This window comes from Aegilops tauschii, chromosome 3, assembly GCF_002575655.3.
Source record: "Aegilops tauschii subsp. strangulata cultivar AL8/78 chromosome 3, Aet v6.0, whole genome shotgun sequence".
NCBI lineage: Eukaryota > Viridiplantae > Streptophyta > Magnoliopsida > Poales > Poaceae > Aegilops > Aegilops tauschii.
Window position 1 is genome coordinate 559,570,832 of NC_053037.3, and position 12,427 is coordinate 559,583,258.

Here is a 12,427-nt window from a genome sequence, read left to right on the forward strand (position 1 = left end):
AAGCTAGATTATTTTTTTCGGGAGATCCAAGCTAGATTGATGCCTCAAAGAAACAAAAAAAAAATCCAAGCTAGATTATGCGGCGACTATCAAACATCTCACGTAGCGACTACCGTGGTGCATAGGTGCGCAACTCAAACACGTTCACGTTTCAGTCGTACGATGGATGTTTATACCATCACTCAATTTCAATCATTACCTATATATGAAATCTAACATATTGTTGCTTATTCTTACCTTTATATAAAATCTCATACTATCATTGATTCAAATTGTTATCGTCTTTCCTACATAAATGTTACTCAAAAAATGAACAATAAATTCCTTCGGCAATGCGCGGGGTATCATCTAGTTAAAACCATGATTGGCTATCAAAGTGTGTGAAAGAACTGGCATGTTGTTGCACAATTTGTTCGTTGATTACCGAAAGTTGGTGATAGAAAAAACTGTCATTTGTGTTATAGTAGCTCACAATTGTTGAATGGCAAAAAGTATTGACAAAATAACAAAACTACCATAAAATAGTTTTACACTATATTTTGTTTTCTGATCAATCAAACACCATCAACAACCATCAACAACTTCCCCGCAAAAAAAAACACCATCAACAACCATTCATTCATTGTAAACAATAATATCATGTGTTCAACTCTCTGATCCTATTTCTATTGCATGTATTAGCTTCCAGCCGAGATGTGAAATAGGTATGACGACCAATCAATCTCGCAGAGCACATGGTTCTTACATCTCCACATTTCATCACCGTTATACGAATAAAACGTGGCCATATTATGGTTTTCCCTTATCACAGGCCGTATTTTCTTGCTCACGAGGTCAAGGCTGAATATGGTAGGACACTCTTTTTGCACCACGAGTATCACACATGACCTCTCTGCGAAGGACAAGATTTCAATTCCCTTACCTCTAGGGGCATCAGCTCGGACTGCATCCATCCTTCCTTACCCTCGACACCATGATCATTGTCTTGTTCTCGCTTGGTCCAAAGTTCTAGGACATCTTCGGCACTTGTATTAACAAATGAGAGCTTTCCTTCCCCGACGATGCACGGGAACGGTGGCAAGCCATTTTTGACTTGAATAGGGATCTCGGTTAAGGAGACATGTCGTCCGGGAGCAGGTCGGCGGCATCCACCGCACGTCGCTTGGCGATCGATCTTGGTTGCATGGCTGCGCTAGATGGCTAGGTCATGATGGATTTTTTTTTCTTTTGAGGTGAAAGATCTCGATGGATATGTGGCCCTGTGTTTCGCTCGACGCGATCTCTATGAACGATCTCGATGGATTTTTTCTTTGCTTGTTTTTTTCGTCTTTTCTTATTTATTTTTCACCGTCTTTACTTTTTTTCTTTGGTACACCTTGGTTTTCTTTGTTTTTCCATCAGTTTGGTTTCGTTTTTCTTTTTTGTTCATTAATTGTCAGTGTTCTTTTTTTCCCTTAGTTTTTCTTTGGTTCTTTGCCTTTTAATTTTTTTATTTGTCGGTTCTTATTGGTTCTCATTTTTAACACACAACTACTTGTTTATTGTTTTAGATATTTTAGTGTACAGGTCAAACGTTATTTTGATACACGTTGAATTTTCCAAATACACATCATAAATGTTTTCTTTTCATAATTTTTTTGAACACTTTTTTTAATACACGGTCAAAATTGTTTTCTAGATGCATGTTGAAACATTTTTAAGATAATAAAAAAATTTCTAAAACTAAGCAATCATTTTCTTACACTATATAAACATTATTTTAAATACGAAAACGATAACGCCCGAACGTCAGGATTTTAGACGCCCAGCCCAAACGTTGTTTCTATCATACGATTTTCTGACACGAATCGCGGAACAAGCCACCTACCACATCACCTTTTTTTCTCATTCGAAAAAATACTGTCGTCATGAACGCCCTGGCATCTCTTATCCTCTTCCCCTTTTCTCCACAGCTAAGGGCATGCACGGGCTGCCTTATCTTATATCCGCTACGTAATCAAGACAATAAAAAGTGATGTACAATAGGTTATTTTTAGTCTTATCTCCATTAACTAGATATTCATAAATATGTGGTGAGACAATTGTTGCTATGGAACGAGTATTATGATAAAATCATCTTTAATTAAGAGAAGGCAAGCCTCCATCTCAGCATTTATCCTACGTGGCACTCCTATGATAGCACTATCGTACATGTTGAGTATATTGATTATTAGTAAAGATGAGATAGACTAGAATTTGTTCTGCCTTATCTTGTACCCCAGGTTGATCATTGTAGTCCTATATATATGCCCACGGGGCTCAAGCAATACAACGAACAATTTCATCAAATCCCTCTTTCCCTTCTAACATGGTATCAGCCTAATCGATCCAACCCTAGCCGCCGCCCGACGCTTCCGCACCCGCGCGCCGCCCCCGGGGCCGCGCCGCCCGTACCTAGGGTTCGTCCGCCGGTCGTGTTGACCGGCTACCCTAAAGAGTCCTTTTCCCGAGTCCTTGCTCCGGGTTTTTTCGCTCTCTCGCCGGTCGTTTTGATCGGTGTTTTATTTTTGGTTTTGCGATCTACGATTGGTTTGCATCCGCCGCCGCCGTCGACCCCCGCGCTTCTACTCCGACATCAACAACAACTCCGCCTTCACCCGGATCGGCTGCCCGACGCCCTTGGTTCACGCGAGCAACACGTGCGCTGGTGTGATGGCCGATCGCGCCGTCCCAGACTAGCTCGCCGTCCTGCGCGCGGGCGTGGTGGTTTGCCGGGGGCGCAGTCAGCCGCTTGCATCGGCTCACCAGAACAAGTCAATCTACACCGCTCCGTGATGCATCACGTGCGGGTGTGCTTGGGTGCACCATGCATCCGTGTACATCGCCGGTTTCCGTCCGGCAGCGCGACTGCTTACCCTTGCATGAAGCGCGTTGTTCCGTGTCTTCAAGATCTCGCTCGTTGCATCTCCAATCTGGTGCAGCTTCGCAAGATCTCAAAGATTTCCATTGAGTACCCGCACATCTCCGCCGATCGAGCAACGGGCTGCCGCTGCGTTGCCCCGTCGGGTCACAGTGCCGTCGTCCCGTGGTTCTCCCCGTGGCTGCACCGATCCGCACCGCCGCTGCGTCGCCCCTTTCGGCCGTAGTGCCGCGGCACGTGGTCCCCGTCGCCGCCCTGAGACCGTTCTCGTGGTTGCACCAACTCGCGCGTTGCCATTGCGTCGCCCCTTCGGGCCGTAGTGCCGCGGCCCGCAGTCAACCGCCGCACCGAGGCCGTCCGCTCCAGGCCGTCCTCGAGGCTGCACCGATCTTCGCGCTACCGCTGCATCGCCCCGTCGGGCCATAGCGAGCGTGGCACGCGATCCCTGCAACCGCCCTGAGGTCTTCCCCTCAGTCGCCCCGACCTGGCCGTCGCTGCTGCGTCGCCCCTTCGAGCCGTAGCGCTGCGGCCCGCGGTCCACCGCCGTCCACTCGCGTTGACTTCCACGTGATATGTGTCGCGCCGCCTCCCTTGGCTCGGGAACGTCACCGTCCGCGCCGGTCTTCGTCACACCATCGGGTTCATTATCGCCTACTTTGAGCACCGCCGCCGCGCTCCTTCTCTAGCCGCCGCCGCCTCCTTAGGCCGCCGCCGCTGCTCTTCTTCCGCGGCTCCAAGGCGACTACCTCGACACCAGCGACCCCCGACTCGACACCGACCACGGCGTTCTTCGCACGACTACCTCGACTACGGCTACACCACCTACGCTCTCGGCTACATCGACAAACGGCACAAAGGGCTACCTCCTGCTTGAGCAACCTCGTCGGTTTCCACTCCAGCCACGACTCCGCGATGCATCGGCCGTTACGACTGGGGGAGGGTGTCCGTCGGCTTGCCTTCGGATTCTTCTCCAGTCTCATCGTCTGCGTCGCTACCGTTGTGACTGCGGGGGATGTTGAGTATGTTGATTATTAGGAAAGACGAGATAGACTAGGATTTGTTCTGACTTGTCTTGTACTCCAAATTGATCATTGTACTCCTATATATATGCCCACGAGACTCAAGCAATACAACGAACAATTCCACCAAATCCCTCTCCCCCTTCTAACAGTACATGCCCTAATGGAACGAGTCTCTCAGCTTATCCACTTCCTCCTGCACTCCGCCGCTCACTTTTCGCCCCTACATCTCGAGCTCTTGTGGGAGCTGTCCCGGCGGAGGAGCTCGTGCGTGTTGTTGCGCCGGCGGCGTACTCGGAAACCGCGGCGGACTGGCAGAGGAGCTGCTCCTGGAGCTCGAGCGCGGCGCTCCCAAGCGCTTGTGCTCGGGCAGCTCCGACGACGTGTGCGCTGGTGGAGAGGAGCGGCGGGAAGGAGTGTTCGACGACGAGGGTCACCCCCTGCTACTTTCCGGGTGTTGGCGTGGCTCCGGCGACGCATGAGGAGGCCACAGCGAGGAGATGTGCGAGCGCGGATTGGAGGCAGTTGCGCGGGGAGTGCACGGTGACCGCTCTAGCGGAGAGGAGCGGCAGGGAGGAGATGGGCACGATGGGGTCGACGACGGGGGGCACCCAGCCACCCCTGCTACCGCCCCTGGTGCTGCTCCGGCTATGTGAGCGCTGCGGTCCAGGATGGGGCATGCTGGCCGTCGCCGATGCCTGTCTTGGGCTGCTCCACCACCACGCCCACAACCTCGTAGATGACGTGGCCGACGCCGATGACTTGAGCTGGTACGATGAGTTCCTGGTGCGGTTGTAGATGGATGATAGCAAGTGCATTCTGATGCGACTGATGCGTCATGGAGTTCGACGGCGAGAAGTGACTGTGCAGCTGGAGGCGTGGTGCCTGGCAGCGCACTCTTCATGCTTCTATTAACAACGACCCGGCGAGCTCCTCTTCGAGGTCTATGTGTCCACACCCACCGCTTTTACCTTTGTTTTCTTTCAAATTTTGTCCGTTTGTCTTTGTAAATTGTTCATGCTTCTATCTGATGCACTTATCGATACAATGAACTATGTGCCCTCTGTGTCACTGTGTGCTTTACCTTCCAGCAATTATTGGGAAAAAAACCCATGTTTTCCATGAAAGTGCTGCCATGTCTTCCAATTTTTCGCTATGCCTCCAAATTGGTTACCATGCTAGAGTTGCCATGTTCTTAGGTTTAAAACAACTTGTATAGTTTTGGTATTATTTGCCATGTTCTTAGGTTTAAAACAACTTGTATAGTTTTGGTATTATCTGCCATGTCTCAACACATGCTAGTATTCCCTTTTTTACATGTATTCACATTTTTGCCATGGCAAATTCTCCTATTTGTGTTGATTGTGACAGTAGGGCCCTCGCTCGGTCTGAGCAGAGGAGGGAATCGAAACATACCAATCATTGCTTGCTTATTTAGCAGGGGCAATGGTTACGTGCTCTCCATTTCAGTGTCACACTTCCATGTGCTTGGATGTGTTTTGACACACTGATGGACTAGATAATATGTTTTCTTCAGAATATTGACTATGTACCATATGTTCTTTTCCTTCTGAATTTATCACTCGCCCTTTTTCCATTTTCAAATTCACCATGTGCGTCGTATAACAATTGCCGTGTGTGTACCGTTGCAATCAACATTTCTGAAATGTGAAAAAAAATCAAAACATTTTTTAAATGTGTCAAATGTTTTAGTACAATGCACAAGTATTTTTTCAAATAGATTTTTGCCATGGAAACTTTCATTACTACCCATAGCCATAGGTATCCGAAAGTATTTTTTGCCATGGCAACTTTTCTTTCGCCATGTATATGTTCTCAACATGAACTTTAGTTAGTGAAACCTTCGCCATGGTCAGGTTGTTTTCTGTTTTGCTTTTGGTACATGGCAAATTCAAGATATAAATTTGCCATCCTTAAAAAAAATCCCTAAATTTTCCATGTTTCATGTCAATATTCTCTACTTGCCATCTATTATTTGCCATGGCAACCATCATTACTACGCATAGGTATCATCCTCTTTTTTAAAATTACAAATCCCTAAATTTTTCATGCTTAATTTTACTAAAAAAATGTAAATTGCCATGTTTTTTTTAGAGAACAATATCCTAAATTTGCCATGGCCCATGTCAATATTCTCTACTTGCCATCTATTATTTGCCATGGCAACCTTCATTACTACGCATAGGTATATTCGAAACTATTTGTTGCCATGGCAACTTTTCATTTGCTACGCATATGTTCTCAACATGAATTTTATCAGCGGAACCATCGCCATGGTCAGCTTATTATTCATTTTGTGCTTTTGGTACATGGCAAACTCGAGAGATAAATTTGCCATCCTTTTAAAAAAATTACAAATATCTAAATTCGCCATGTTACATTACTAAAAAAATGTAAAGTTGCCATGTATTTTTTAGAGAACAATATACTAAATTTGCCATGGCCCATGGCAATATTCTGAACTTGCCATCTAACTTTTAAAAGAAAAAAGTTCCTAAATTTGCCATGAAACCATTTACAATTTTTTGAAAAACTTTCCATGTCTTTTTTAGAGAACTAAATTCCCCAAACATGCCATGTGCTTGATTGCAAGTTCATTATCTTTTTGCCATGTGCCCCTTACAATTTCCTCAAATAGTTGGCATGTGTTTTTTACAACAAATTTTCTTTGCAACTTACCAATGTGGCCATTGCAAATTCCAAAACTTTTTTTTACCCCACATTTGCCATGATCTAAGAAGGTAATTTGCCATGATTGTTTTAGAATATGGCCATTTTCTTATTTTGAACCATGCCGACATTCTTTGTTTTTGGATTATGGCAAATATATTTCGTGAACCATGGCAAGTTTACTTTATGGGCATGGACATTCTTCTTGTTGCACTATAACAAAAAAAAATTGGACTTTTGCAAATTTATTGTCCCAATGTCAATTTTTGTAAGCATGGCAAACTTTAGTTTCTAACTATGGAAAATTTATTTTTTGGGCCATGGCAAATTTACTTTTTGTACCATGTAAAATTTACTTATGTATCATGGAAAATGTACTTTATGTGTCATGGCAAATGTACTTTATGGACCATGGCAATTCTTTTTGTTGCAAGATGGCAAATTTATTTTTTAGGCCCATAGAAAATCTGTTATTTACATGTCCAAATTTTATTTTATTTTTAACATGGAAATTATTATTTTTGAACTATGGAAAAATTATATTTTGGACCATGTCAGATTTACTTTCTGTATTATGGAAAAAATATTATTTTTAGACCATGGTCATTAATTTTTTTTTTCATATCCCGACATTTTTTATGAAGTAGACCATGATAGTTTCATTTTCAGGTAACATGGCAATTCAGCTTTCTTTACCATGGAATTTTTTTACTTTAGCTCATGGCAATTTTTTTACTTTACCTCATGGCAAGTTTTTTTACTTTAGCTCATGGCAATTTTGTTCACACTCAATTGTCATGATTTTTCTTAACATTTTCATGCAAATTTATGAACTTATTGCAATTTAACTTTGTGCGTTAGGTATAGCTCACTTGACTTTTCAATAGTATATGGTAGTTTGTGCTATTTCCTAGACATGGCAAATTGCATGGTTGTTTTAGTTGCAATGGAATTTTTATGATTTTTTGAATCCATATCTACATGATTTTTTATTTCAAAAAGGATGGTAAATTTTCTGCTTTTTATTTTCTAGTGTGTGTGCAAGCAATTGCTTTTTAGGGGTGTCTGTGTGCAATTGCTAGCATTTAAATACTTAGGTCATTGTGTGCGTAAGCTGGGCCTATTTTTTGGCCCACTCTCTTTAACCTCGCAGGGACAAGGTTGCTCGTGAAGGAGGGGGTTCATGGCATTTCCTAAACGGGCGCTGAAAAGCGCCCGTTTATTCGATGCCGGCAAACGGGCGCACACTACAGCTCCGCGCTCCGCCGGCCCATGTTACGTTACTTTTTTTGTAAAAACTCCCAAAAAACAGCGCTTGTGGGGTCGTAGTGTGCGCAGTAACCAATTGGCCATTAGTTCCCTTGGTGCTAATTATCTTTCTTTACGTTTCTTTAACTAAACTGTCTTGTGTTTTCCCTTTTTTTGGCCGGGTTTCTTCTGTCGTTTTCCTTTTATTTTTATTTTAAGTTTTCAAAATTCATGAACTTTTTTCATCGATGAACTTGTTAAAATTTGATTAAGTTTTTTCAATTGTACAAACCTTTTTTCTCAAAATCAATGAACTTTTTTAAATTGAATGAACTTTTTTCAAATATGATGAAGTTTTTTCCTAATTCAATGAACTATTTTAAAAAAAGTGTGACCTTTTTTCAAAGGTGATGAACCTTATTCAAAATCGGTGAACTTTTTTCAAAATTGATGAACCTTTTTTAAAGTTTGGTAAACTTTTTTCAAATGCATTAACTTTTTTCTCAATATTTGTGAACTATTTTTGAAAATTGATGAACTTTTTCTCAAAATCGTGAACTTTTTTCAAAATTGATGAACCTTTTTTCAAAGTCAATGATTTTTTTGTAATTCATGAACTATTTTTCAAAAAAATCAAATAGTTGAAAAATGAAACGTGACAGTAAATGGTAGATGTGTAATAAATTGCGCATCTATAAATGTTCTTAAGTAGTTCGCCCTGGACTTGGTCCATAGCACGTACCTAGGTTAGGTGATTAGCCTTTCGTAAACATATTTGTGATGAGGGCGCGTGTTCGATCCACGAGGGTACCTTTTTTTGCCGATCTTTCGCGCTACCCACAAGCAAGCAAACTCGGCCTGCCAGCTATTGAAATTTGCTGGGCCGGGCCGAGTACCATCGCCTGCGGGCGCCAGCAAGCCGAACCGGCGCTGAGAGCGCCGGTTAGGAGCTCCAGGGTTCACACTAGAGCCGTTCCACATCAAACAATTATGTTCGCTAGAGTGCCCACCCCAGATCGAACGTTTCGTTCGGTGTGGCGCCTCCCTAGACTGAACGCTTAGTCCTTTAAATATCACAAATATTTTTTTGCAATGCAAAAAAATTATTTCAAATGTACATTTTTTCATCGTACGATTTTTTGTACTATGCAAAAAAATTCTTTTAAATTGTATACACATTTTTCAAAAGTCCACATACATTTTCTTGAAACCCAGAAATATTTTCCATTGTAGCGAAAAAATTTAAGCTATCAAGATTTTGTAACTCCGTCAACATTTTAAACATGTTTGGCATTGAAAGTTTAAACATGCAACATTACTTGAGTTTAAAATAAACATCAAACTCTGGCCATGGTATAAGGATAAAAAATTCTGATCAAATAACAGAGCCAACAAAAATCGGTTTCATATTATAGTTATTCGGTAGAACATCATAAAAGTATACAACGACCAATATCAACAACAAATCCTGCATGCATCGGGGCAATCACCTTATCAACAAAAATCGGTTTCACATTATAGTATTTTTCTTTTCCGTCAATCCACACTTATCAAAAACAAATCCTGCATGCATCAGGGCGATCACCTTATTGCACCTCCTAGGTCCATGGATGTGAGTTGATGCAGGTACAACGACCAATATCCATCTCGTAGAGTACTTGGTTCTTGTGTCCCCAACCAACGTAATCGTTATATTCTCTGCAGAATCTACTGTCCTCTCTCCATGTCATTGGCTCCATTTTTCTGGTGTCAAGGCCAAGGGTGAGCAAAGCATGTCGTTTATGTTGCTTCACAAGCATGGCACCTCTGTTCTCTAGAAAGAATACAATTTGGAGTCCCTTGGCCTCCTTGGGCATTAGCTCGGAGCGCATCCATTCTCCCTTGTACCCTTGGCATCCTTAGGCGTACACGAGTCGATCGGATTGGACGGCCATGAAGAGCACTTGGAATGCCAGCTGTTGTGGGTGGCCCGGATCACCATCAATGTAGTTGTCTGTGGCCATGAAGAGCACGAAACCGGTCGTGACACCCACATTTGTCATATGATCATTGACATCGTCGGGGTTCAATTCTAGATGAGGTGGTGGAACAAGAATCATGCTTAACTCGCCGATGAGGAGGTGACACACGGCCAGATGTAGCTTCCGGCGGTCAGGGAACATATCTGGTGCACCAAGGTCATCTGTTGCACGCGCCTTGGCCATCGATCTTCGCTGCCTGGATACCTAGCCTAGGTGGCTAGGTATCGATGGATCCGTGGCTCCGTGTTTTGCTTGGATGCGATCTCTATGCAGAAGAGAGAAGCAGCGTATGTTTTTTTCGTGGGGTAGAGAAGTAGCGTACGTGCACTACTCGGCCAGTAGTAGAGCAGGCCTGCGGTACAAGAGCCGGGATATTAGGCCGATAGTCGCAAATTCCGATAAAAATTACCTGACAGGAATACCTGCTCGGAAATTAATAATAGATCTATATCTATATAGCTCTAGTTTTAGTTTTTTTACTATTACTAATACTAGCAAAAAGAGCAATGGGTACAAAACAATAAATATATGCTTAGAACCCTGAAATATAATTTAGCACACAAACAATTTTGCAAGTAGAGCAACAAATTTTGTTTTTTGGAAGTACTCGAAAGTAGCTGCACAGCAACTCCAGAACAAAAGCTCATTTCTATAATTTAGCATAAAAGCTACTTGCAAATTGGGAAATACCCTTTGGCTCTCTGGTGTACATACACAAATACGGAAAAAATGTAATTGCAAAAGGGTGAACTTGTGTGGAAAATATTGACAAATTTTTTGAATCTATTTGTTTTTACCCTTTGGGCCGCTAGGAATGACTGGGCCGGTCCAACTTGCTAGCAAGGCTCATTTTCCTGTTAACCTTCCCAGAATATTTTCATTTTTCCTTCATTTTTTTGTTTTTTTGCTTTATCAAATTTTAATTTCCTTTTACCTACAATTTTGCAAGTAGAGCAAAAAAATTCTTGTATGAACATTTTTTAAATGTGAGAACATTTTCCAAATTTATGAACATTTTCAACTTGTGAATATTCTTTGAATTCACAAAAAAAGTTTGAATTCGCAAACATTTTTTAAATTTTAAACGCAGGAACAATTTTTATTCTGTGAACATTTTTTAAATATGGGAAAAAATAATCATGACCATTTTAAAAATGACAAACATTTTTAAGGAAGCATAAAAAATAAAAGGAAACGTAAAAGGGGCGCCGCGTCCCACTAATCAGTCGAACCGCAAGCGCGCGCAGCGGAGCGAGGGTGCACGTTTGCGTGACTCGTGTCGCACCACGCACGAAAATAGGAGTTCCCATTTGACGACAAATCTCTTCCGAAGGAAATAGTTTTTTTCCCACACATCAATCCACAAATATCAACGACGATTCACAATATGTAATATCCTGCGTGCATCGGGGCGATCACCTTATTGCCTCCTTGGTTCATGGCTGTGAGTTGAAGCAGGTACGACGACCAAACCATTTCGTAGAGTACATGGTTTTTGCTGTATTCTTTGCATAACCTACTGTCCTCTCCCCACATCACTGGCTCCATTTTCTTGGTGTCAAGGTCAAGGGTGAAGAAACAATGTTGCTCATATTTCTTGAGACGCATGGCACCTCTGCCATCTACTAGAAAGGATACGGTTTGGATTCCCTTGGCCTCCTTGGACATTAGCTCGGAGCATACCCATTCTCCCTCGTACTCATGGCTATGATCATGCTTGTTCTCGCATGGTCCAAAGCTCCAGAACGCCATTGTCTAGTAGTTGATTAACAAACGAGAGTTGTCCTTCCCCGACGATGCATGGGAATAGTGGCATCCGCCATAGAACACGACGCCTATGTGCTACTTGAATTGGGATCTTGGTTAACGAAACGGCCGTGGCGTCAACCCTTATACTGAGAGTGTAGAAATTTATGCCATCCGTGTACACCCAGTGAGCAAAGCCACGGGTGCCAACACCGGTGCGAGGTCCACACATGGTGATACTAGAAGGCTGGGAGCACTTTAGAGGCGGGCTCCAACTGTTTGTGGTGGAAGAGTACGAGTAGGCGTACACGAGTCGATCGGAGTGGACACCGGTGAAGAGCACTTGGAATGCTAGCTGTTGTGGGTGTCGGAGATCACCATGAATGTAGTTGTCTGCAGCCGTGAAGAGCGCGTAACCGGTGATGGCACCCACAACTGGCACACTATTATAGGTATCGGGGCTCACTTGCAGCGGAGGCGGTGGAACGAGAATCGTGCTCCGCTCGCCGATGAAGAGGTGACACACGGCCAGATGCAGCTTCCGGCGGTTGAGAGGCGAGGGCATGATGCGCGCGAGGGGATGCCTCGCCGCGATGTTAGAGGGACGGCATAGTTGAAGACCCCGTCGTAATTGCGGATGAACGAGGTGAAGATGAGGGACGCGCGGCCTACCGGCAGCGTATCAAGGCCATAGAACTGCGGCGGACTCTGAGATATCCTCGGCCCGGACTCCATCGATGAGAGAACAGTGTGCTGCCAGAAGGCACCGACGAGGAAGGAAGTGTTCCGCCCCTCGTTCTCCG